At 47.4% G+C, this 25,622-nt stretch overlaps 1 protein-coding gene across 1 annotated transcript in view; it reads right to left on the bottom strand.

The window, feature by feature from the left end:
- Nucleotides 1-25,622, bottom strand: part of LOC142585237 (uncharacterized) — a 200,274-nt gene that overhangs the window by 141,404 nt on the left and 33,248 nt on the right. The window lies entirely within an intron of this gene.

Here is a 25,622-nt window from a genome sequence, read left to right as displayed (position 1 = left end):
TCGATGCGGGCCTCGTCTCGTGAGCGCGGGCGGTTATGCGCCTGGCGTCAATGACGACGGCGGCCATGGCGCGGTATTCTGGGAAAGGCTCATTACAGTACGTTCCAGAAGCACCCGCTCTCCGTATGCGTTGCTCAGCCAAGTGACGCGCCTCTTCTGTAAATCTGTTTAGCCTTTTCCCTTTTAGTGCGTTAGCATTATATGAGTTCAGGAACAACACATTGCAATGTGGTGAGCGCGGTTTATATCATGGATTCGGTACCTCAAAGAGGCACGGCATAATGCTAACGCATATCTCTCGCATTTGTCGCTAGATGGCCACTGTATTTTTCCTCTTTGGCTTCTACAGTGCATTTCCCTTTTCCCATGCTTTACCACATGTTCTGGCAAGAAGGGTCAATTAGACTGGAGCGTCCCGGCGCGCAATTTGCGCCTACCTTCCCCCTGTAAGGGGGAGGGTAGGCGAGGGGGTTGGTAGATGTGACTTAAGCAGCCGCAGGTCAATGAATAATGTCCCGTTGTCACTGTTAATTTTAAAAGAGATTTTCCTTGTGAACCTGGCCAGGTATCGTGAAACGTACTGTAAACCAATCTTTCCTGTATCTGCCGCCATGCGCGAAGAAAGGTCACGCAGTAAAGGAGGGAAATAGTGACGCCGAGAGAGATATAGCTTTTTTTTTTTTTAAAGGTTAGTCGAAGCCTGCGCCGAAGGGCGCCGCGGGGCCGCCCGAACTTGCTGTGCTCGGTCAAGCAGAACGCCTGAGCGCGACTTCAGCGCTAGACCTCGCTCTATCGAAGCTCAAAGTCATCGCCGAAAAAGCGTGCTTCTTTGAAGTATCAGCGCTAGCGGTACTACGCTGGCAGAACTGTAGAAAGGTTACATGACATGCGTTATAAAAGCAGAGGAGTCGTCACTCGCGAGTCAACGAAGTCATCTTGCTTTCTGTTCGGGTTTCTTTCTGCTTGCCCAGCGTGTCGGCTGAAGAGTTAAAATCGAGAGTTGTACTTGTCTGCAGGCGTGTTTTCGTTTCAGAGACCAAAGAAGGAAAGAATTTCGGCGCTGGCTTAGTCGGGATCGGGGATTTCAAGCTGACAGTTGCGACAAGATGGTCTCGAACAGCTTGCGTGAACAGTGTGTCGTGCAGTATTCAGGGTCTTTTAACTCGGGCAATCTCCGTTTTGTGTCAGCCTGTGAAGTGAACACACCGTTTTCTCGTTCGACTACAGGCCTTGAGAGATTTAGGGAGGGGCGTCTAACTAGAGACGCGTACAGAGAGAGAGAGAGAGAGAGAGAGAGAGAGAGAGAGAGAGAGAGATACTAAGAGGGTAATACAAAGTGCTGCCTGAGCCAGTGACCTCAGCAATAGCACTTGAAGAACGATGACTTGCGAGACTGCCAGAGCGCGTCGCCATATTTTGGAGGCCATGCAAGAACAGCTTCACACGCATCGATGCTGAGAGCTGCAGCTCTAGCTATAGCAAAAGCACGTAGTATTCTGTCTGGTTTCGTCGCGATCACAAGTTGCTCACACGCGGTTATGCGTTGTAGCTGCTGAACGCGAGAAGCCGACAAAAAGAGTTTTTAAAGGTGTAAGTGAAAAGTCCTCGACCAAAGGCGGCGCCATTTTGTTCTATGCTTCAGTCCTTCGAGCGGGTGCAGGACATTCTTGTCATCTTTCGGGCTATTGTGTTCAGAAACGCTATGCGCCGATCCTTCGTGCGTACAATATGCTTCCCGAAACAAAGGGAAAGGCAGTTCAGGAAGAAACGCCCTCTACGAGGCGTCCATAATCAAGGGCGCGCATTTTGGCCCACGGCCCGAAGGCTTGAGACGTGACGTCTTCATGAACAGCTGTTTACTGAGGGGCGTGACAGGCCGGGTCCTCCGGCATGCACGCAAACCTTGAATGGCGCGGACATCCGACAAGGCACCACTTTACGTGACAAGCGCCGTGATCGTTGGACACTATCGGGGATTCGAGACACGCCTCGCCCGAAGGTAAAGAAGACGTTATTCACGCATCGAGAAACAAACACGGGAGACGCCTTCAATCCCTTTTGTGCGAACGACGGCTCGGGTGCAGACAAAAGGAAGCGCCTGCTTTGACGGGCGGCGGTGAAGAGCCTGCCGAGATGCCTTCATTATCTCCGGCAATCTTGAGCGCCTCCGTGCATCAATCATGAAATCCGGTAACGCATCGCGCGTCTCCTCTTGCGTCTCCTCATTCATTGTTCACTAATAACGGCGCCCGCACTGTGGGTTGTCGCCCGTGTGTGGATGGAAAGGCTGCCTGGTGGTAGCTTCAGTAAAGCCACAAGTGAAATTCCTGAACTCCAGTGTAGTTAAGGGATGTTGTGGGAAGGCAATAACGACGTGTTCACATCAATATTCAGGTATTCCAAGCGTTAATGCCCATTTTTTGTCTCCACAATACGGTCAAAATTTAAGCGGTAAATATGAGAGGTAAATAAATGTACCTAGGTAATGTAGGCTCAGTTAAAACTTAGGATGTGCGTTAAAGAAGTAAATATGCACTCATGTACATAACATAACTCGAAGGAAATAAGGTTTTTCCTCAGAGCGGGGGAGAGATGTTAGCTTTAATAATGCGGCTCTACTTTGAATACTACGAATACACGAACACTATATGTGGCGTAAGTGAAGCTGTGTTTTCTGTTTCTTTTTATTTTTCGGTGCGGTGTGCCTATACCGAAAAAATAGAAAGAAAGCGAAACAAGACGAGACATTCACGACGAACGTTTCTGTGTTTAATTCTAGTTGAAAGCCTACTGCTTCGATCCTCTTTGTTCAACGCTCCCAGTTAATTAAACTTACCTATATACTAGAAATGCCGTAGTTAAAGCTTCCCGCAGATATTAAGTGGGACACTGGTAAAACATTGTAAACTCGAAAAAGAAACTATACTGATGTACTTCCTCGGCACAGCTGGGAAAATACATTGTCTGCAATTTGCTGTTAAATTGAGGTTCAAGGCTTGTTAATATGAACTTCGTAGGCATTAACTCGGCTGGTACCATTGAGAACCCCCCCCCCCCCCCCCCTACCATTTACTCTCGCTTCTTCTAGCACCATTTTCCACACTGCAATAACACACACTAAAGTAAATACCTAAAGCAACACGTCCAGAGCAAGTGGTGACTCAGGTTTGAAACAATGCCGCAGCCTTCGAGGACACCTTGCGTACGCGGCACGGTCGTTAGTCGTCATTAGGAATCTAATTGCGGCATCCTCCCCGAAGACAAGCATGTGCATGTGCGCACACCCGAGAACGTGACGAGTGTGTACTCCAAAGATAACCGCGACGAACGGTGTTGCGGTGGAAGGCCTTGTCCGACAGCCATTGTGCTGTCGTCATCACGCCTCAACCCGCCCGCCCGGCCACCCGCCCCTTCGTCGCTTGTAGCACACACACACACACGCGTATACTGCAAACACAGCCAACCGAACGGTCAGGCAGAGCCAGTTGATGCCGCTCGAACAATGCAACGTTCAAGTCGCGACATGAGCATCCATTCTCCCGGTCGCAGAACGCCTGCGGGGAAGATAAAGGAAAGCAAAACCAATAAAGCGAGCGCTCGCCCCTCGGGCTACGATGATCGCTTCCTTCGACCCCCAAGGTGTGGGAAGCTGTCAAGTTTCCTCCTGTCGACGAAGCTTCAAGCTCGTTCAGTTCCGCGTGTATATGCGCACAGGCAGCGTGGCGTGCATATATTTTAGAAACGTGCTTTTTAGTACATGAGCATGCAAAAGACGGAGGAATCGAGCTGTAAAGAACACACAGCTTGGTGCGCGGAGCCGATTCCAGCAATTGGCTAATGTGATGCATGAGAGCTCATAATTTTCTGTCCCTAAGTACAGACAGAAATCGAGATTAATTTTTGTTTTCTTCTTGTCCCTGCGAAGCGTATGCGTACATATTGCGGCTTTGATAGCCTGCCGAGCAATTCCAAGAGAAATGGAACGTCCTGGATGAGAAAAACTCCACCTACGGAACGCGCATGGTCCAGGGCTTTCTGTCCAATATATACTATTATTATTGTAATTAATTAGAGAAAGCAGACATGTCCTGTATGCTGAATGCGAATGCGGCTCTAATTTTACGTCCAGAGGGAAGGTTATTGCTGTTGTTGTATTTGAAGAATGAATGATGTGAACTTGGGGAAATTTGTACGACTATCCGACAGAAAACCAAACTTAGCCCCGGCCATTAAGAAATAAAAAGGAAACTAACAAGCCAAACATGTGTCGCGACATTGCTTGAACGCTAATCGCATTACCGTCGACAGTTATCGCGAGAAGGAAAAAAGAAAGAAAGAACAAAATCAATCTTTTTTTGCAAAGTGCGGAATATGAGCACGTACTCTACGCGAAAATCATGAGAAAGTACACTCAACATCAGAAAAAAAAAAGATTGTTGCTAGTGCACATTGCTGCAATGGCTGGAAATGCCGCCACATCGCATGTCTACATACAGTTGGGTCACCATGGTTGTCACATCGCCGGTCTAGATGTACAGTTAAGCCGCTGTTCTACTAGACTTTCGTAATCTGGTCTGCCGCAGTCAGCGCAACGTTTGCAGTCACGGAACACATTAACTATCATGACCGAGAAAGTACACAGGAGCACGCTCAGACACGCTTTCAATCTTAACTCATGGTTAATTTCTTGAGTAAGAATCATCGTGTTGAGGGAGAGAGATAGAAAGAGAGCAAAAGCAAAGGTAAGGAGGTTAACCAGAAAAACAATCACGTATGCTACCACGTGGGGCATAAATGAATGAAGAAATGAAGGAAAGAGAGGGAGCTACGACGGCCCGAGGAAACAGTCTTTCAGACATACTTGTCTTCAGAACACCGAACAGGGCTTTCGAAGTATTTTGTAGAAGTCTGTCGGGGCGAGGAGCCCGGAACTGTACGTTGAAAAAGTAGACGGCTGCTCAGAATACGCATAATAAGTACCGAGCTCAGCGATTGAAACCAGATACTCCAAGCCCACGACTGCCGGCGCCTGTTGCACCGACCGTGAGCGCTGGGGACGTCGAGCTGATCCATGGTTGTGTACGACGAAAACGAGAGGCGTTGCGACGCATTATGACTGCATTTGGTTCCACAACGATCACCCAGCGCCCACCAGTATACGTGGCGCAAAAAGCGGCAACAACCATCGCTCCGAGTATCGCGTTTATATCGCTAAGCACGGTACGTAACTTATGAGTGACTTCAAGTGGCTGGAATGCCGTTACTTTCAGTGCACTGAAGGAATGTGCATGTCTTGCCGAAGCTTTCCACACTTAAATGACTAAACTTAGATAAAAAAAGCTCTGGAATTCCTTCTGCTCTCTATACAACGGACAAAAGTCACGGGGCTCCTCAAAAGCTTCACAAACAACGATCATGAACAGGAAAAAAAAAATCGCGTCTAATGGCGAGCCTTACGACATACGCGTAGTGCCAAACAAACCGCGCAGAAAGCAATTCAGCCAACGTGCGAGAAATTACGTTCGAACCACGCTTGACAGCTCGACATCTGAGACCGCACCGTATACGGCTTCTCACCTTGATAACTGAACAAACGGCGCAGTCGCGCCGGTAATCTCTCGCGTTCTCGGGGGAAAAAAGAAAGAGAGAGAGAGAGAGAGAGAGAGAGAGAGAGAGAGAGAGAGAGAGAGAAAACTGGAACAACCTCCGCAGCCACATACACGCGGTTTGATAGAGCGCATACGCGACTAAATGCCCTATCGCTTTCTTGATTGGCATTGCGCAAGAATGCCGCATGTTCCCAAGCTCATTAGACGCCCTCGAATATCTGACCCGATCTCGAGTCATTCGAGTCGCAGAGAAGCGAAATGACCGATACCCGCTGGTTCTCGAGTGCCAGCGCTGCACCCGTAGGCTATAGCTGTAACAAGGATTATTAACGTTTCGCGCGGGCGCTGGACATAATACCGTCCGCGGTATTGACCGCACGCGGCCACCACGGCTTGCGACTGCACAGGGACGGGGCAAGGGCAGCTGTCATTTGGCACTTGGCACAAGAAACCTGAACGCAGATTCTGTACGTTATTAAGGAGAAGAAACGCTCCCTTGGATCGCGTACAGAAAACGAAAGCCAATCGAAAGAAAAATTGTCCGCACTCTCCCATTATACGTCAGCACTGGACCAAAATACTCGTTGATTGTTTCCAAGTGTGGGGTAAGGGGAGGTGAAGAGGAAGCGGTAGTCGGTTGGGGGTGGTGGTGTTTGTTGGTGGCGATGGCGTCGCTTTTTGAGAGAATGCGCTGCGGCTTGGCAGTCAGTTCCGGCAACTACGTATATATCTCGACCTGAGCGTGTCATATATATACGGCTATGTCAAGCTTTATAAAGACCTCGCGGATGAATCCCATGCAATACCGCGCGTAACCTGCCATACAAATCCGTATAAACGACACCTGGAGCTTACGAGTGGCCTGGGAAACCCGGTTTGGCTCGTGCGGTTTCACCTAGGCCGAACCGCAGCGTCGCCCGCAGGTATTACGGCCTTGTAAATGACCGCAGACCTTGACGTTGTGGACAGCGCGCGCCGATAAGCGCTGAGTTTGCGCGTCAGGCATGTTTTGAAGCTAGCTAGCCAGCTAGCTATATAAATATGAAAAGGAAAGAGATACGAATAAGGCGAAGACAAGCGGAAGAAAAAACAAGCTCCTCGGCACTGCTCTGTAAAGGCGTCAGCGCCGGACGGGTCAAGTGGAAAAAGTTAATGTATCTCATTCCGGCGTCTATAGCTTTGGGGCTGTTCGCCGAAGAGGTACGTACGTACGTGCTCGCGTTAAAAGGGAGCGGAGAGATGATATCGGTGTTTCCGCGACACGCCGGCCTAGGTGCTGGCGCAATAATTAAGCGTGGTGCGGTTCCGGTGGGTACAATTTGCATGAGCTATGAGCGGCGTCTGTTTGTTGGGTGGCTCACCACAGCGCGAACAGACCCCCCCCCCCCTCCCCTTGATCGTTCAAGATCTGTCACCAGGTGCTAATACAGACGGTCTGCGCATGCGCGGCCTCGCGTTCTCCGTGTGCACTAATTCTTCCAAGGTAGTCACTTTTCATATTGAAAGCGTTCCTATGTATTTTGTCTCGCAGAGTGTATAGAGAACATGTGTCACAATCGCTTATTACGCATTCTCTTTACAAGTGCAGCTGGCGAAGCGAATAAAAATGTAAGGGGGACATAGCGACTCGATCTTTAAGCAACAAACATTCCAAGCCCGCAGGAAGAGAATACAGTTACGAAAGACATCGGCTAGTTTTTTAGCTGGCGAACTAATTAAGAATTACATTTATATTTACGATGGAGCTCATATCGTTAAGGCACATAAGAGGAAATTAAAGTGGCAGAAAAGACAACTAGGTGCGCAAGTGACAGCGGAGCCAACAACTTCCGCATGCGTTGCAGTGCTTTACCATATATGAATACCTTACAGTATCGTAACCTGTGTTTCGATTGAAATTGCTTTTCTTTTCAGGCAGTGAGAGATTGCTGAATACTGTGGACGTCAGCTTTCTTTCGAAGGACCGGTCTTTAGAGCTTTCCCCGAAACATATTTTTCTCTTTTTGATATTCAGCTCTGCCTTGCATTTGCAAGATTCCCGGTATCGCTCGTAGAAATGTACTTCAGAATGCAATGGGAATGAAAGTGATCGAGTGCATGAGCACAGCCGCTCCACTATAGACCGTAACCATTCCATGCGGAAGCGACGACCACCGGTATGTAGTACCAAGGCTTTGCAGTATGAGGTATACGTACCCTCCATTTGTAGAACGTTTAGTCTTTCCACTGCCAAGTTGACGGGCTTCATACGTCTTAAAAACAGTAACTAAGAAACTGAAGGTATTTGAAGCTGCTGAATTCAAAACGCTAAGTAATCATTTGCCATATAGGCTCCCGGGTTCACGTAGCTGACTTAATTCCTTAGATACGATCAGTGCTCCGTGTTCATTGACCAACAACGAGAATTGAATCCTTTCTAATTTCTTGGTTTCTTATTTCTGAACAACTCATAAAAAAAATCAAAATAAGGGAGGAAAAAAGAAAACAGTAGGACAATCGACGACAGCATGAGTCAATATATATGGCGAAACCAGAGTTCTGTGATTTGCCTCCAATAGTTACGTTACGTTGTGCTGACGTGCCATTTTGAGAGCGAATTTTGTTGCGTTCTCATCAGATGAACTTCAACAGAAGCTGGATGCAGTCCTCTTGAGTTTTTAGCAGTGAAAGCGAAATAAGTGCATCAATCGCTCTAACGCTGAACTATAACGCTACAATATTTTCAAATTTTAAAGCGAACTGGCAACGCTTTCCAATCTTGAGGAAGAACCAAGACGTAACCTCAAATGCTTACCACAGAACAAAGGCGAGAGTATCCTAACTACACGAAAAATTCTGACAATGAAATGCAACACAGGGGGTCGAAATTGTCCTTAGAATCAACAACTATCACTGTAATCGAGCAAACGCGTTATTTCATTGGGAAACGCAGGTAACGTCCAAAAGGCGTCAATTAAACAGGCGGCAGGCGCTGTCATCTATGCCAAGATCGTACTGGCACGTACATTACTAGTATACAAAACGGCACGGCTGCTCAAGAAAACGTCGGTTGTAGGAAATGGTTAGTTTTATGGCATCACAGCAGATAACTTAGAAACCAGTTTTTCTCTAAAACCAAGCGAAAGGAAAAGGAGCGAACAAGAAATTAGGGTAGGCACGTGGTTCTACTTTGTTTTATGAACCTCGAAACAAGAAAACTATACATTGAGGTCCATCTGCAGGTGTCCGCAAGGCTATTCTCAATATACAATTGCGTCCTAGCAACGCTGAAATCGCGTATTTTTTGTTTTTTTGTTTTTCGCCTCTGGGTACTGACTGGAGTGTAACTGGGCTGGGCTACCTGCGTGACTTGTTTTAATATCTGGTTTATAATCGCGGGGAATAGTCGTTCTTCCGGCACAAGGCCGAAAGGAGAACTGGGTGGAGGAAAAGCGTAAAACAATATATGGCGTTTTTATATAACTGCCGGCATGTCTTGCAATTCAGTTCTGCAGGCTTTGCGCTGCGTCTGGGAAGTGTTAATTGTGCATTCCTAGAACAGTTCCAGTTTTCATTCTCTTTATTTCTTGCTGGAAAAAACAAGCTGCTAGATCTAGAGCCTCCTGCAGATAGGCGCGTTTTACAGTTTCTGCAAACTCGTTTGCCGGACACCAAGATATTACTTTTTTTTTTTTTTACCCTTTTTTTCCACCATAACGCCTGCTCCTTCGGTCTGAGCAGAAAAAGTTGTCTTCGTATAACTGACGCTATGCGTTATTTATTCAGTAAGGCCATAATTATGCCGTCGAAGGCAATTATTTGCAGACAGTCCCATCTGGCTTCAGCTTCCTGATCTCTGAGGCTGAGGCTGCTCGTTTCGCTAGATATCCATATCGTATATACGGAAAAATGCAATACGCCAAGCGCCTCGCTAGATCGGCAGAATAATGCACGTAACAATTCGAGTTTAAAATCAAGGAGAGACGAATGTAACAACTGTACACGCCGTTGATAAATATATTCACATAACCCCGTCAAACTCGTATGCAAAGAGCTCGAACTAGATGATTCATCAAAACATAAAGCGCTCTTTCAGATATTCGAAGCGACAATGCAAGAGACATAACCATAATGCATTTCTCCGTTAAGAGAGAGAGAGAGAGAGAGGCAAATGAGAGAAAGGCAGGGAGATTAACCAGAGTTACAGCCTCCGGTTTGCTACCCTGCACTAGGGGAAGGGAAAGAACAAAGAAATCGCGGCTTGCAGTGTGTGCCTTGTGATTTAACCCAAGTTAGTTGCTTATGTAGCTCATTATTTCGCAGGAGAGAGAGCATTCTAGTTGTCCACGGGGCCTCAAGGAATGCCAAAGGATCAACGTCATTTTTTACACACTCGGCTCTCTCGGACATTTTTGACATTGTTTGTTTGTTGGTCCGCATGCGTGCGCGCACGCATGCGGACCGACAAACAAACAACAAGAACGAAAGAGCGCGGCTTAAATCCTACTGGTGGGTTAGTTGGTTAGTCATGATGGAATACGGCGGCGCACTTCGAAACAAGGCCGTAACACAGAATGAACAAACACGAGCGCTGTGCTGCAACAGCTGCAGCCAGTTGCACGAGCCATGTGCTACATTATTAAATGGGGAGCGTATACAATGCGAGCGATGTTTAGTATTAAAGACTCTGGTTGTCCGCGCAAGCAGCACTATAGATAGCCTTCATAAACGCTCAAGTGCTGGGGCGCCAATCAATCAGAACGCCGACAGGGGCGTATACTCTGCGGTCACAACCAACACGCTCTCTTCTCACATGTTCTGAAAGAAAGAATTAGGGAGAGGAGGTAACATGCATTTCGAACTAACCTTACATGTAGTGCCAGCCGTAGTTGAGTGAAAGCGAACAATGAAAACCGTAAAAGGCATCCGCTTCGCGGGAGGTCAGAGAACAAGCAAGGAAAACAAACAAGCACGCGCTCCACTAGTGTCCGGAAAGAACAATCCGTGCTCTCGGGGAGCAATCACGAACTGGACAGTCGCAACCTCCCAACGTCTTGCGCCCGCCCGGCGGTGGTCTCGGGAAGGCCGCGGACGAACGACGACCCGACCTTAACTGCGCTACGCTTCCACCCACGGCCCATTAACAAAACGCGCGGCGATTAAAAGAGCGAGGAAAGCTAGACACGTCGCGTCGAGCCCGGCGCGGGTCCAACGCAAGCCTCGCACGGTGGCCTCCATGCAGCGCCATTGCGCGTAAGGCCCGCCGTGCCGGCCGTGCTCGCCTTTTACAAACGCCGCGGCGTTTCACTTCCGGCCGAACCTCCGCCGCGGTAGCGCACTGCGCTTCGCTCGGTCCAGTGGTCAGTCGGCGAGGTTAAGCCGAGACGCACGACCGAGGCCCGTTGGTCGGGACCCGAGATATCGGGTCAAGCAGAGTGCGCGGCTGATGAGAGGTCACTCGCGCTTTCCGAAACTGCGAGAAAAAAAACGCGGCGACGCCGACGAAACGCAGGGAATCCAAGAAGCGACGCGCAGTATAGGTGACGGTCGGGGTCAAGAAACCGGAAGGAATACGAGAGAGACGACGGAAAAGGGAAAGATTAACCAGAACTGACAATCCGCTTTGCTACCCTACACTGAGTAACGGTCGCGGTAGGAAGATAATAAAATAAGAGAAAGACTACAGTTGAGAGAAAGGGAGAGATAGGGCAGACATACACACACACGACCACACGGTAACGAGGAAGCACAGACACGCGATCGCAGCCGGCCACGATCGCCGCACATGCACTATGGCAGCACATGATCGCGTACAGCACAATGAACACCAATTCAGGCGAAAGCCGTTAGTGCAGTTCTCTTGTCCTTAAAGACTGCAGAAGGAAGACGAAAAGCCCCATAAACGAAGTGCGAGAAAGGGTATATCGTGGCGGACTCGGTCTACGGAGGCCGGCTGAAGGAGACTGAGGGTCGATGTCGTGGCTAGGGAGAGAGACGTCTGGTCTGGTAACAACTTGGAGGAAGGGAAACGTGACTTTCGTTCTCGCTTGACCTTTGCGCGTAACGTGCAGCGCGCACTTTCGTTTTGCACGCTGCGGAGTTCCGTGAGCCGGCCGCTCTGTAGTCTTTGCCATTTCGGTGCGGTTCGCGGCCATAACTATACGGAGACCCCCATATGTTAATCCTCGCTGTGTTTATCTACAGGACCTAACGGCACAGGCAATGGTCACGTACGTTCTTCATAGCTTACATATTGGTTTCACACACGGGTTCCAATATCGATGAAATGAAGGTTTCTAGGAAGGCACAGTCTATGAATGCGGGCGAGTTTTAAATTTATTGTAGTATACGTCGCCAAAGGAGAGAAACAACAAAAGTTTAATGACGTGACATATCCCGTATCAATATCGGTCGTATATGGGCATCAGCGCGGGGAACGCTCAGGACAACACGGCAGTGCGACAAATGCATATTGCTTCAGCTTAAGATGTGTCTCAGATATGTATGGCAAGACAGGTGGCATCTACACATTGTGGAAGAGCCTAGACTAGCCTACACGTCGGGTACGCGATACTGAAGAGAAAGAGACATTGTCTGACAGAGAAGAGGGAAAGCATGCTGACCGTACTGGAACATGGACTGTTTTCATTAAATGTGCGGGATAAATGAAACAAACTTGGTCAGGGACAACTCAGCAGTAACTAAAAGAAAAAAAAAGAAGGCAGAATTTGCATTTAATGTTGAAGCTGGGACTGTTGTTATTCTGATCTGCTTTCCTGACAAGATCTGCACGCAGACGCCGTTACTGGAGCTGTTACACCGCGTATATATGCATTGTAGCGAGACCAGTGGAGGATAACGTGCACGATCTAGACCGTCCGTCGTCACCCAGGGAAAACATGTCTCACTCCGTACAACGTGACCGAGGCATCATCACGCTTTCAGATCCACCCTCGGCTTCTCACACTCGCTCTCAACACGTGTGAACATGCCGCGCAGTATATATAAGCAGCTCTCGCCACCCTGTAGACGCGTCTCAGAAGGAGCAAGGGAAGGTGCATTGTTCTTCTAGGCTGAAAAGAAGCGGTCGCCGAAAGTTCCAAGATTAAGATCAAAAGAAAGTGTGCTTTCTTGTTGTTCCGCTGCGCAGACCCTCCGCGCACCTGTACGTCTTTGTGCTCTTCGCACAAAGCGAGAACGCGCAGTAACCGAACATGAATGCCTCTATTCAAACACCATGTGCGTATACACGCGCCCTTGATGCTGCATGCACGCCTTGTGCTGGTATACAAAAGGCTGCCGCTCACTTTTCCCTGTGCTTTTTAAGCTTTGGCGCTGTAGGCGTTCCTTCTGTCTTTCTTTTCTTTTTTCCGACTAAATTATCTACGCCTACAGTTCAAGCCATGGTATAGCGTCGATAAGTTACGTGGCCCTATGGGAATAAGTTGTGCAAGAAAAATGTAGCAAAAATCGTTGCAATATTTGTTTTTTTTAATCAGAAAGCTTCAAACTTTATCACAAGCAGCCTGCATTTAACCATTCACAGAACTACCCGGCCCCTGCTCGTAACACAAAACGAGTCTCGTGCCACCTGCCGCGTGACTTGGCTAATCTTGTCTAATGCTATAACTTCCGTAACTAACTGCCGTACCGGACGTTTACTTGTTCATGGCCAGAGGAGATTTATGCGTTAAATGTGCGGGCGAGGTGTGTGACTTCATTATTTGGGAGTCATGATCAGCGTACTCCTGAACTGATTGGACGAAACACTGGAGGCAGGTCGTGATAGACGCGTAAAAAGACATTCGACGCAATACCTGCATACGGGAGTAGACCTAAACATGTGATTCGTTATTTGAACATCATGTACTGGGTGTTTTATTTAACGTTGACTATATTTTCATATCGCCTGTGGTGTTTATCATAAATCTACTTGAGATGGAATGCACCAACAGCTATACACTACTTACACTGGAAAGAAGCACGCATATTTGACTAATTAACGAAATTCTATAATCAACTTTCTTAACCGATTACCTTAGCGCATATATTGGAAGAAACGAATTGAAGCCAGTGATTTCACAAGGTACACCCACTTGGAACGAATTCTGTAACTAGCACCAGTTCTGAGATAAACGGAGTTAAACTTGCCGTAAAAAATGCCCTGTTGTCTCACTTACTTCTTTACAAAACGCCTTTGTATGCATCGAAAGTCAAAAGTTACTGAAACAGCAATGCGTTTCGTCGCGAACTTTGGGAACGCGTATCTTGAAACTGGTGTCATCCTTAGAATTCGTTCCAAGTCGATTTCACTTTGAAAGTTACCGGCTAGAATTCGTAAATTGCAATACTTGGCATAAAGTAATTAGTTTAAATGTTAATTAGCAAGAAATGTTAATTATTCAAATAATAACTTTCATTTTTTTGTGGAAATAAGGGCTCCCTCTGAGAATAACCTAGCTCAGTAAGTAGAATGTTCTATATGACAAGGGTGACATTTACGAATTCTGTTGACGATGAAATGAAACACCCTGTATGTTATTTCATGCTTTCTAGTACGCGCTGGACCCTGTTCCTGCACACTTCATACAGGTACCACTGCATCGTGGTTGCGTATATACAGGCAGCCGTGAATGCGGAAGTAAAAGTCATCGCTACCATAACCCGCTGCACTGTAAGCGAATTAAGCGATTACCGCATGCACACAAGCTGGAGTGATTTTTTTGCGTCTCAGAGGCATACGTGAAACGCCTTACAGAATAGATCTGTATCAGGTTTTTTTTTTTTTTTCGTGCCAGTTATCAACAGTCCGCTGTCGCGGTGTTTGCAGCTATAGCTAAAATTTTGCCTAACTGCCATTTGTCACTTTCTCTTCCATTTCGGCAGCTCCCCCTGAAACCCGCTACTTAAGCCCCTTCCTGCATGATCCTGCTAATACTTTGTTAGTTTACTTTCCACACTTTCACGGCCAGAGCGGCCGCATTTCGATCGGGGCGAAATGCGAAAACACCCGTGTACTTAGATTTAGGTGCACGTTAAAGAAACCCAGGTGGTCGAAATTTCCGGAGTCCTCCACTACGGCGTGCCTCATAATCAGAAAGTGGTTTTGGCACGTAAAACCCCATAATTTAATTTTTTCCACACTTTCGTACACTTTTTTAACGAACAGTTTATTACGCATTCTACAAACCCCCCCTGTGAAAAATCTGCAGCCGGATTCGAAAAGTTTGTTGTTCGTAAGAACATGTCGTTATCGGGCGGCCGCCAATTCTTTCCAATGTGTTCTTTCTTCGCCTAGGAAATACTTCATGAACAAGCTTCAAGCATATACGCCAGCAAGTTGCGCTTGCGCTTTTGAAGCGCAAGGCTTCCGAATTAACGTGTACTCTGGTGTTCCGGAATTAAATAGCCCTATACATATATATATATATATATATATATATATATATATATATATGCTTTCTAGTTACCCCCATTCGCGTTTTACCCTGACTCCCCCGACCCAAAATTGGAGCTCAACTGACGCTTGTAACGGTGAGGTTAGTAGACAGGGGCCCGCGGGGCGCTGACCAGCGTTGGAAACTCAGTATCGGGTCCATGCTGCACTCAGGGAGCGCTCGATGCTGAACGGGCACCTCTCGTAGCAATGCGCAGGACATGCGAATACGTAAATGCCCGCAATTACCGAGCTGGCGAAGCTGCCTGGACCGCCGTTTAAGAGAGTGCCGGAGGCACGCGCTCGGTTCTGCCGCTTATTCCCGCATACAGTGAGGTTCCGCTTGATACGCTCGTTCCAAAAGTGATCAACGGGCGAGGCATGGCCGACGTGTCTGAGGATCCGGTATTCTCGCAGTTGCGAGAAGCGGCGCGTCGTGCGTGTAATTACCGGAACTGAAACACAACGATTTCCTAAATATATTAAACGCAAAATACAGCAAAAGCTTTCTTGGTTGCAACATACTCCTCGAGTGCGATCTCTCTTAGGGCGTATATAGGGCGCGTGTAGCTAGCACCACGTGAAATAATGCGACGAGAAAATAAACAGAGCAGGAGTCGGCGATAAGATCCACGCGAGCTGGGCGCTTTACCCTTAGTGACCCAACAGGGGCCCCCTTAAAACCACGCAACCTTTTCATGCCGGCCAAGCGTATAACGTAACCTCTCCGACGCACGAAGCAGCGCGTATACTACTCCAATTTCTTGTATACGATGACATAACAGCAAACCCAATGTTGTTTCTTTCTGTCTTTGTATTTTGTTCTTTTAATTTTTTTTCACGGTTTTTACGAAGCAGGCCACTCAATAAGGACGTGCAAACGAAATGCGTTGTTACAGTCACGCAGAGTCCACACATGCATTAATGCCGGGCTGCCTTCCCCGACTTTGACGGGTGATTGCAGTAACAGCGCAGCGAGTTGTCAAAGCCGGCCGCCGAAGGGGTTAGGGCCCACTTAACCTCCCGATCGCCAATTGCAGTAATGCTGCAGCTATAGCGAATAAGAAGAGAACGGGGACGATGGCGGGGGGAGGTGTAATTGTGGGGAAACCGCTGGCATAAATGCTGGACTTGCGAACCATTCGCCACCACGTGCATATATACTGCCGCTTTTCGACAAGATTTGTTTCCGCTCCTTCGATAAGCGCGATCTAGGGCAGCTTTGTTCCGTCGACTACATTGCATTCCCTCGTTCCTTGCGAGCAGAGCAAAAGCAGAAGCAAGGCGCCAACAAGTAAGTTCTTGTAAGCACTAAGCGAGAACGCATGTTCTCGTGCCGGTACGAAAATATGCATATATAGGCTATCCGCCCGTTGCAAGCGAAAATTTTGTGTCCCCGGTTTTTTTTTTATATGTGTAGTAAAACAGCCGTCTAGTAGTGAGCGAGGTCGGGCGTCGGTTCAATTGCGCATAGGATTAGCATGAAAAGGCAAAAAAACAAAGGCAGGCAGGAGGGTGGTGGGCGCGTGCTAAGCAGTGCCAAAGGGCGCGCGCGGCGACTCGCGTTCGCGTGCGTTGTGGAATTAAGATTTCGGCCAGAGATTGTACAATCCACGGAGTGCCGCTGTACAAGCGCTCGCGTTGGATTAATGACTTCCACCCCGCCGAGCGAACACAACTCGAAGTCGTGTCGCCCCCCAGGCGGCTGCGCGCGTTTTCGCGAACACTGCAGCGCACATTGGAAGCCCTTGGAGTTAAACTGCGCCCGAGTCGCTCGGTTATTCTGCGGCGAAGCTGTTGTTTTCGGCGTTCGTTCGTGCGCCGCGGAGCCTTTATCGCGCGCGATAAAATTCAGGTCGCTCGGAGGCGGCGCAAGTCCGCACTCTCGCCACCGAGATAGGTTGGAGATACGGGCAGTTAATGAACGCGCTGGGCACTGCGCGATATAGGGGTGCACGCATGCTGAACGTTTCTCTCATATTTATCGTCGATACCGCGGCTGAGATAGAGCGCACCGAGCACATTTCGCAAGATCATGCACGCGTACGAACGACCAAGACCGCAATCAATTTCTCCTTCTTCAAGCATCTCTATGCGCTTTCCAAATTTGAACACGCTCTATATGTAGGAGCAGAGAGTAATCGAATTTCAATAGATCCGGGCTATTGAAAAATCCCGCCTTGCCTTTTTAGTGGGAAAAAGACCCGTCAGGAGAGAGGACTGTCACAGCGGAGTTTCTCGTTCTTCGATAGGTACTCGAATGCGGCCTATTTTTTTTCCAGCCATGGTCGTCTCCGCGATCGCCACAGCACACGATGATCGAGAAGCTATCCACACAACATCGTCCACAGGGTTCGCTAAATGGCCTTTCATCTAAGTATTATCACGTTGTAGGCGATGGCAGAGAACCAAATAGTGCCAAAGCTGTAGGTTAAGAATCTAACTCTTTGTTGAGTGTACTTTGGCCCAGAAAATCAAGCAACACTAAAGTGCAATAACAGTGGTTAACCAAGTCGTTGGTCGTCGAAATCGGAACTCCCGGGTCAAGTCCATCTGCTAATAATTAAATATCATTCTTCCCATTGTCAGTCCAGTTTTATTTCCGGAAATCTAAATATCTAGCTCTCCACCTATCCAACGAAAAATGCGGGCCGATCCTGAATACAGTGCAACCTAAATACGTCAGCCGATCCCAAAGGTAGTGTAGTCTAAAATGTGGGCCGCGGTTCACATGGGCTTGTGGGTGATGTGCTGCTCTTCAATTACCCTTTTGAGGCCAACTTGGGCATATGCCACTGGGGATGTGGCCCTGGATACTCTGGGCATGTACCAAAGTTATGTGCTGCTGCAGGTATGTGCCACGCCTCAATGAACCTTTTCGACTTTTTTTTGAGACCAACCTAAGTCACTATGTATGTGCCACTGGTACGCGCGGACTTCATGGCGGCGGCGCCAGCTAGATGGCGCTGCGCGTCCAAAGAGAAGCTCGAGAGAGAATCCCTGTTGCTCTACACGCCTCATACATGACGAGTTTCGGCTATTCGCGTGCTTGGATAGTCGCGGTAGATAATTTCTGCCCGATTTTTACAGCGAAGCTGTGTATGGCTAGCCGATTCGTCCGTCCGTGCGTATGTCGCCTGTATGCCGAAAACTCCTCCGGCGCAACCCCATGTGCACGCGCGAAAAAAAAAAAAGGGGGAGGGAAAGGAGAGGCGTGCGAATCGCTGAGCCAGTAGTGAAGTCGTTGCTCTCCGGCGCAGCAGTTTCTCTCCGGCTCCGAAATGGGTAGGCCACGCGTCATGCGTACTCCTAGGAGCAGGCAGCTTTCTATCAGCAACGCCGCGAGCAGAGCCGGGGACGAACTTGTCTGCGCCGTGCCGATGCTGCAGCCCGGGCACAAGAACAGGCTCGTGCAGCCGAGCGCAAGCAGCAACTGAGTACCGAAAATGCGGCAGCCTACCAAGTCGTCCTTTAACGAACCGCCGGGATTAACCCAGTGATAAAAACCGGGGCCGCCCATTTCAGCTTCGCTTGTTAACCATCTGTACGGAATGATTGGGCGGTGATTTTTTTATACATGCCTTATACTGCACATTCCATAGTAATCGATAGGTGCTCGCGTTCATTCGAGAAGCTATACATATAAAACTCTATTCGCGTCACGTGCTCAACCTGATTAGACAAGACTGTTTCGGTACAGAATCAGCGACAAACGTAACGAAATTTCGGATACAGCACGCGCGTCCTACGCCGAGCTATAAATCGATAGCTGTGATAACATGATGAAAAAAACTCACCGTCGTAAAGCAAAACACTGCACGCGTGATCGTGTGACTGACATCGCAACCCAGGAAATAATATGCGAACTTACCCAGAAACTATCTGGTGCTAATATGGGCTGCAGGATGTTCTGCGCAGCAAGTTACAGGTGTATCTACAACATGATCCCGGTCGTCATCCGTAGAATCCTCTAGCAGAGCGGGAGTCGGCTACAGACGACGCCCCCCTCCCCCACCCCCCAGCCACACTTATATGATCCCCACTGTATCACTTTGGGAAACACGGTTGACCTAATCTGCTTGCAATGTTTACAATATCTGAGGAAATAACCACATTGTTACAATTGTTTATCGATATTATTTGGCTTTAGCGTTCCGTTCTCTCATTCAACACAGCAAAGAACCGATGAGTTTTCAAGACTGCATATTATCAAAGATCAAAAGTGAAAATAGAAGAGACATCGGTTGCGAAAATTCTAGAATATCGATCATCCTGGTAGTAACAGTAATAAAAACCCGGGAGCATATACGGCACCCTGATTGAGTGGCTGACAAAGAAGAAAATAATGAGAAGGATAACGAGGCGGATATGGAAGCCCGTAATGGGCGCTTACTTGATTATTTGTATTGAATCTATCACATTCAATTTTTCAGTTCTCACAAGTTTGCAAGTGAAATTTAATTTCTATAATGATTAAGCCTTATCCACCCGAGGCTTGGCCTACCTTTACAGTGAGTATGAGCCATAATGTATGTGCACAAGAACAATAACTCCTCGTAAAATTATTGTATTGAAGGCACGACGTGTGCTGAACCTTCAAAACAATATCCTGCGATGAGAGATGATATAAACATATTGTTACATGTGCATATGAATATTAATCTACGTATGAGTTAATTTTGTTCTTCCCTAACTACCGTTTCCCTCTCACCTTTGACGCTGGTCAATGGGACCCCACTCAATGTCTGCTTTTTTTTTTTTTTTGGTTACTCAGCCCCCAGCTCCAAAAACGTTGATGAATACCGATCTACCGAATCCTTCGTGCGAACATCCAGAGTACCATTACGCGGCATCCTCACGACAGGCCCGTCTGCTGCATCTATAATTAAGCGGCGTCTCCCACGTCTCATTGAAAAGGACGAAAATGCCTGAACGAGGCCAGGGGTAAACTGAATCAAAGGAAAATGGAGTCACGTGGTATCGCAACCACGCGGTTCGACTTCTCCGTATATTACCCGTGACCGCCCGGCACGAGGCCGTTTCTTTCGTTCCTGAGATGGGCGTAACAATTACGCGGCCTTGCCTGCCTGCCAAGCACTATATACACAGCTTTCGTACACGGAGGGTACCCGACAGTCGGCGCGTTTAAGCCTTCTTCCGGCAAGGACGAGGCGAAGCACTCACCGCAAGTGCTGTGCGAGCTGACGTCCAAAACCATCGCGTCGCCCATCTGCGCGCACTTCCTATACAGAATGGCCCGGTTGGCTCCACTACAGCGAGGCGTGGTTGCAACTTGCGAAATCGAAAGCGAAATGCCAAGACCATAACGCTGGCGTCTGCTCACGGAGGTCCTGCGCCCTCACGACCTCCTCGATATGATATCGCTATATTATTTGAGGCGGCCTCGAAATTGCCAGCTGAGTAAACACACACCTGCATCAAGGTGCCCGCCGCGACGCCCGTGCTGTACCGTGGCAAACCCAAGCAAGGGCGAAGCCAGCAGAGCCTCAGCAGGACGAGCGCTTTGAAGGAACAACAAATAATGGCCGGATGTACAACTCGTCGGAGAGAGAAAGAGAGAGAGAGAGAGAGAGAGAGAGAGAGAGAGAGAGAGAGAGAGAGAGAGAGAGAGAGAGAGCAAGGACAAGAAAGGCAGGGAGGTCAACCAGAAGAGCACCCGGTTTGCTACCCTACACTGGGGGTAGGGGAACTTTCCGAACGGAAAGGGGGGCTGAGAGGGTCCATATTGTGTGAGATATGTTACGCATACGTACACAGACGCCTTTCTTTCAGTGCCCGGCATCACGTGACACTTGCCGACTAGAGATTTCCTGCAGCTCTAACATGCGCTTGCGACACAGAATTTGGACCACCCTGAAGGCAAACTTAAATGCGACCGAAGTTCTAGTCAAACAAAGTTATTCCATTCATTCTTTCATTCATTCGCTGAAGCGTGAATGCATTGCAATGAAGATAGAAAAGGGGGTCGAGGAAAAAAACATCATCATCATATTCTTCATCGTAAATTCATCAGCATCGATCATCGCAGTGGTGATAGGTGACGTCACTACCGTGATCGTAGTGGCTACAGGCAACCGCGACCATCTGCATTGTAATTTGTATCTTACATTTATTAATTTCCATGTAGTGTAACCAACAGTGTTGGAAGGATGTACTACAGTGGCTTTTAAATATGTATATCTACTTCCGCTATTAGCGGGAATGCAACAAACACTGTTGGAATAAAGGCGATTCCTGAAGGCTCACATTTCCAAGGTCCAACACGAGTTGAACCTCGTTAGGCATTGAATTTTCGTTTTATGATAAGTGAAATGGAGCTGAAGGAAGGAAGTGCTTACAACCTCTTGACATGATCCACTATATAACTTATACTTCCTGGTTACCTAAGAGCGCAAGCCAAAATAAATAAAGGTAGCATGCAACAGGAGCAATAAAAAGAGAAAGGCAAGCAGATTTGACATTGCGAATGCGAGATGTCACTTCAGTAGCCCATTGCATGCGAACTTCCTGTTTGAAGTATCGAAAGCATTCCGCCTCCTTACTAACCATTTCTTTATACATATACATATATTTTAGTCTACTGTCAACAAGAACACCACAGTCAACACGTAACATCACGAGCACGCGCTGATCTCAATACAAAAAGGAACCGATTGCGGTTGGCTCTCTCTCCATTCAGCGCAGCCGTTCCTTCAGACGTACGCACTAGATAAAAAAAAAGGGGGGAGGGGACTTTTCGTTTTCCCCGTCTCTAGGCCGCCTTGTACATTATACGGCGACGCTCAAAAGAAAAGGAATAGAAAGGAAGCACGAGCGCCTTAAAGCAAGAACGAAAGAAAAAAAGAAAGAAAGCATTGAGCTCCGTTATATTAAACTGGCTGTATATGCTTCGCGCACTTTTCCCTTCCCCTCTTGGAGAGCACTGAGAGAGCAGAGCTGCCAAGGCAAGTCCGAAGGCCGCGGCGACCAACTTAACGGCGGCGCTTCGGAATCGCAGCTTGCGAGCGTCCGCGCGGTTCGTATACGATAAAACCACCGAGCCCCTATCGCACCTCACCGCAGACATAGTGCGCGCAGTCGGATTCGCCTTGTCTTTTTTCTTTTATCTTCTTTTTCTTTTTTTCCGCGCTTTCTCATCGTCCGCCCTCTCACAGTTAGTGGAGGCGTGTGGCTAAGGCTGCCGACCGATAGTTTTCCTTGTCGCTTTAATTTGTTTGGAAATGACAATGCAAAACTGCAGTGTTTCGATTGTTAGGTAGCATGTCCCCTCTGAGAGACTGTGATTATTTGAGAGAGAAAGTTTAATGGCATCTAGATTTGGCTTCATGTGCGTGAATGCGGGGATGCGTTGGCCCCCTAACCCCCCCCCCCTCTCTCTCTCTCGTTCGCTCGCTCTGAATGCGTCCGTAACTTCTTTTGCGTCCGTTAATTAGTGATTACAGACAGCTCATGCGTACCCGGGATATCCTAACAAATGTGCGCTTTTTCGCTGTCTGTCGCACGCACACACACATACTGAGAGAGGGAGAAAGAAATACCCCTTTGAGAGAAGATCACAAGCGTTTATATACAGGGCCTTTTTAGGCACACGTTGTCTTTTTAATGGACGGCATAATGATGCTTTAATGAAAAGTACATTTGGTAGAGTTGAATAACTCACTGCTTCTTTAAAGCGACGCCTGACACTCGCAGATAAAATGTTTTCATCAGTACGTTATTGCTCTTAAGTTCACACGGATGTGCTACTCAATGTCGCCATAATAAGTGCCACGTGTGACAGTAATTTAGACCCAGGCTCTGAAGCAATCAGACATAAACACGACCTGATGTCATGGGAGTGGACCTCTAAGCAACTAAGAGTTCGTACGCTCTTGCAATATACATAAAATACCAAGAGCCTCAAGGTTGCTCCAAGGAAGTGATTTGCTCAGTAAAAGACAAGCAAAGACAAGAAAAAGAAAAGTAAAGCAAATCTGGCTCTACAGCATGCCGACCCACGATCGCCAGCCTATTAAACGATATGAAGCAGACTCTGCACAAAATGCAGTGTACAATTAAGCAGGCGTCGTTATCGGCATCATTTTTTTTTCTTTTCTTCTTCTTACTTTTCTATCTGCTCAGAAGAGCAATTAAACAAGCAGATTTGTGGCTCTAATCACAGGGTGCCCCGAAAGAAAGCACGAAATGAACGCGGCTTCAGTGAAGTCTTTTTCACTTCCCCCTACAGCAGCCTCGACGCCAAGCGTGAACGGACGCGGACGCTGCGGTTTTTCAAGGCTTCGCGACCGTCTTGGCTGGCTTTCTCTCCGGGCTCGACCAACGCTTTCAGCGACTTCCGTTTACGTGAGACGGAGCACCCCAGAGAAAATATAAAAAGAAATAAAAGACAGAGCCTAGCGGAGAAGTTTGTTGCGCAATCGTGCTTTAAGAAGAAGTGCGAAACTACGCCTCAGTTTAAACATAACTTGAAATATAGCTCAATAACTTATTTACCTAAATAAAAGTAAATAACGTTCTACACCATCATAGTAACGCTCTCTTCTTTCTTTTTTGTGTTTTCTCGTTTATTGAACTGTCGCGTCGCTCAAGTTTTCTATTGATAACGATTAGTAACTCGCAACCATGCGTTGTATCTTTTGAATATTTGCTTACTTTTAATATTTTATATCTACAGGTTTCACGTGTTCTCAGTGTTGTACACTGCTGTTTTGCTTGACCGATTCTTGTTGTCATTCACAGGACGTCCAAATTCAGTTTCTAACGGCGGGTCCCCTTCCGTATGTATTTGTATGTCTCGATTAAATACTAGCACGAAGCGTATATAGGAAATGCAATCCTACGATGGTTATGCCAGTTCGTCCCAACAAACCGTATACGTGCACATGCTATTACGAAGACGAGAGTACGCGAATACGCAGCTGCGTTTACAGACAGGCTAATGCACTTACCCGGTCCAACAAGTGTACTTATACCGAAAATCCTAAACTCTAGTCAGTGAACGGTCAAGCGATTGTGTATACAGTCACGCCATGCGCTCCATCACACCATTCTTCGAAATGGCGGAATATGACACCAACGTTCTCCGGCGCCTGCGGAGATGACTTAGAAAGAATGATTGAGGACCCGAACCAGCAAAGCCTAAGGCTAAGCCTACAAATTATTATGCAGGAAACTTTGGTAACCTTCAGTATGACCTTGCGCGGAAACGAGAGTTCGTGAGCGATAGCTGGACTCTCACAACTGTGTCTTTTTGGCCACTCTATATGAATGCCCGTGTCGTACGTATAGGTCGTGCGTCTTGACAGAAGGTGCTAATCGCGTGCTTGCCACATTTCAGAGACAAAAAAAAGAAAGAAAGAAAAGAAAAACCTGACTATGTCCTTTCGTTCATAAATTTTTTTTATTTTCACCTATGCGATTTCTATCGTGAGGGAAGAGACTTCGTAATTTATTATTTTTACAGCCATTATTTTTTTTATATAATTTATTAGCCAGCGGTAATCTTTCTTTTTGCTTCTGCTGCCGTGATCCATTCTTCTTGGTTGTCTTCAATTAACATTTATGATCTGTCATCTTGTTCTATCTTTCGCTTTTTCTTCAATTCCATTATCTCCTGCGGGTATGTTCCTACCTGTGTATCTATCTATAGAGCGACGCCGTTAAGTTGACGCACACTATGCTCGTCGCAAACGCTGTAGCAGTTATTGAAGCGAAGCTCTATTTTTTTTTTTCGCCCACCCTCCCGCACTTTCCTAACCCTGGCTGCTGGCTGGGTGCGTGCTACTGCTGCTACTGCTGTATGCCGAACAGCTCATACTTAAAAGAAAAAAAATATATGTAGTTGTCCGATGGTGCGATCCAACCTCGGCCCCCGCAGCACAGCCGCCCCAATGCTCCATCCATTATTCCGGTATCCATTCTATCAGACACACACACACACACACACACACACACACACACACACACACACACACACACACACACACACACACACACACACACACACACACACACACACACACACACATATATATATATATATATATATATATATATATATATATATTATCGCCTATAGAAATTCAGTGGCATGTATACAGGTGAGGACACATCTACCGCACCAATGCCAACTAGCTCTCTAAGATAATGGCCACGCGTATTGATTACAACGATGATTTCTATACCATGGCAAACACCCATAACGGGGATTGGACAAGGTGGAAGTGGCACTTTAAAACAACGTTAAGAAGAAATGACGAATTACGAGCCAATATAAGAGTTGTCACATTGCGTCGCACGGGTGCGCGACAGTATACGCGCCTGCGCCGGGTTTCTTTTTGCCAAAGACGCAGGAATTTTTTATAGCATTTCATCAACCGCTTCAAGAAGACTTCGCTTCACATAGACTCCAAAGATGTGCATTGCATGTGCATAATTATTCACTATGTTCGTGTACATTTGGGAGGTTATGTTTGCAGGTTTATGTATACTTATCCTCTGTGGCTCTTTAGATGTCGGAAAGGCACTGAAATAAATACTGTCTGTGCGTGTGTTTCTGCGTGTTTGTGTCTGCGCGT

This window comes from Dermacentor variabilis, chromosome 6 (genome assembly GCF_050947875.1).
Source record: "Dermacentor variabilis isolate Ectoservices chromosome 6, ASM5094787v1, whole genome shotgun sequence".
Lineage (NCBI taxonomy): Eukaryota > Metazoa > Arthropoda > Arachnida > Ixodida > Ixodidae > Dermacentor > Dermacentor variabilis.
The sequence above is the reverse complement of the archived record's forward strand: the minus strand, read 5'-3'. Positions and strand labels throughout refer to the sequence as shown.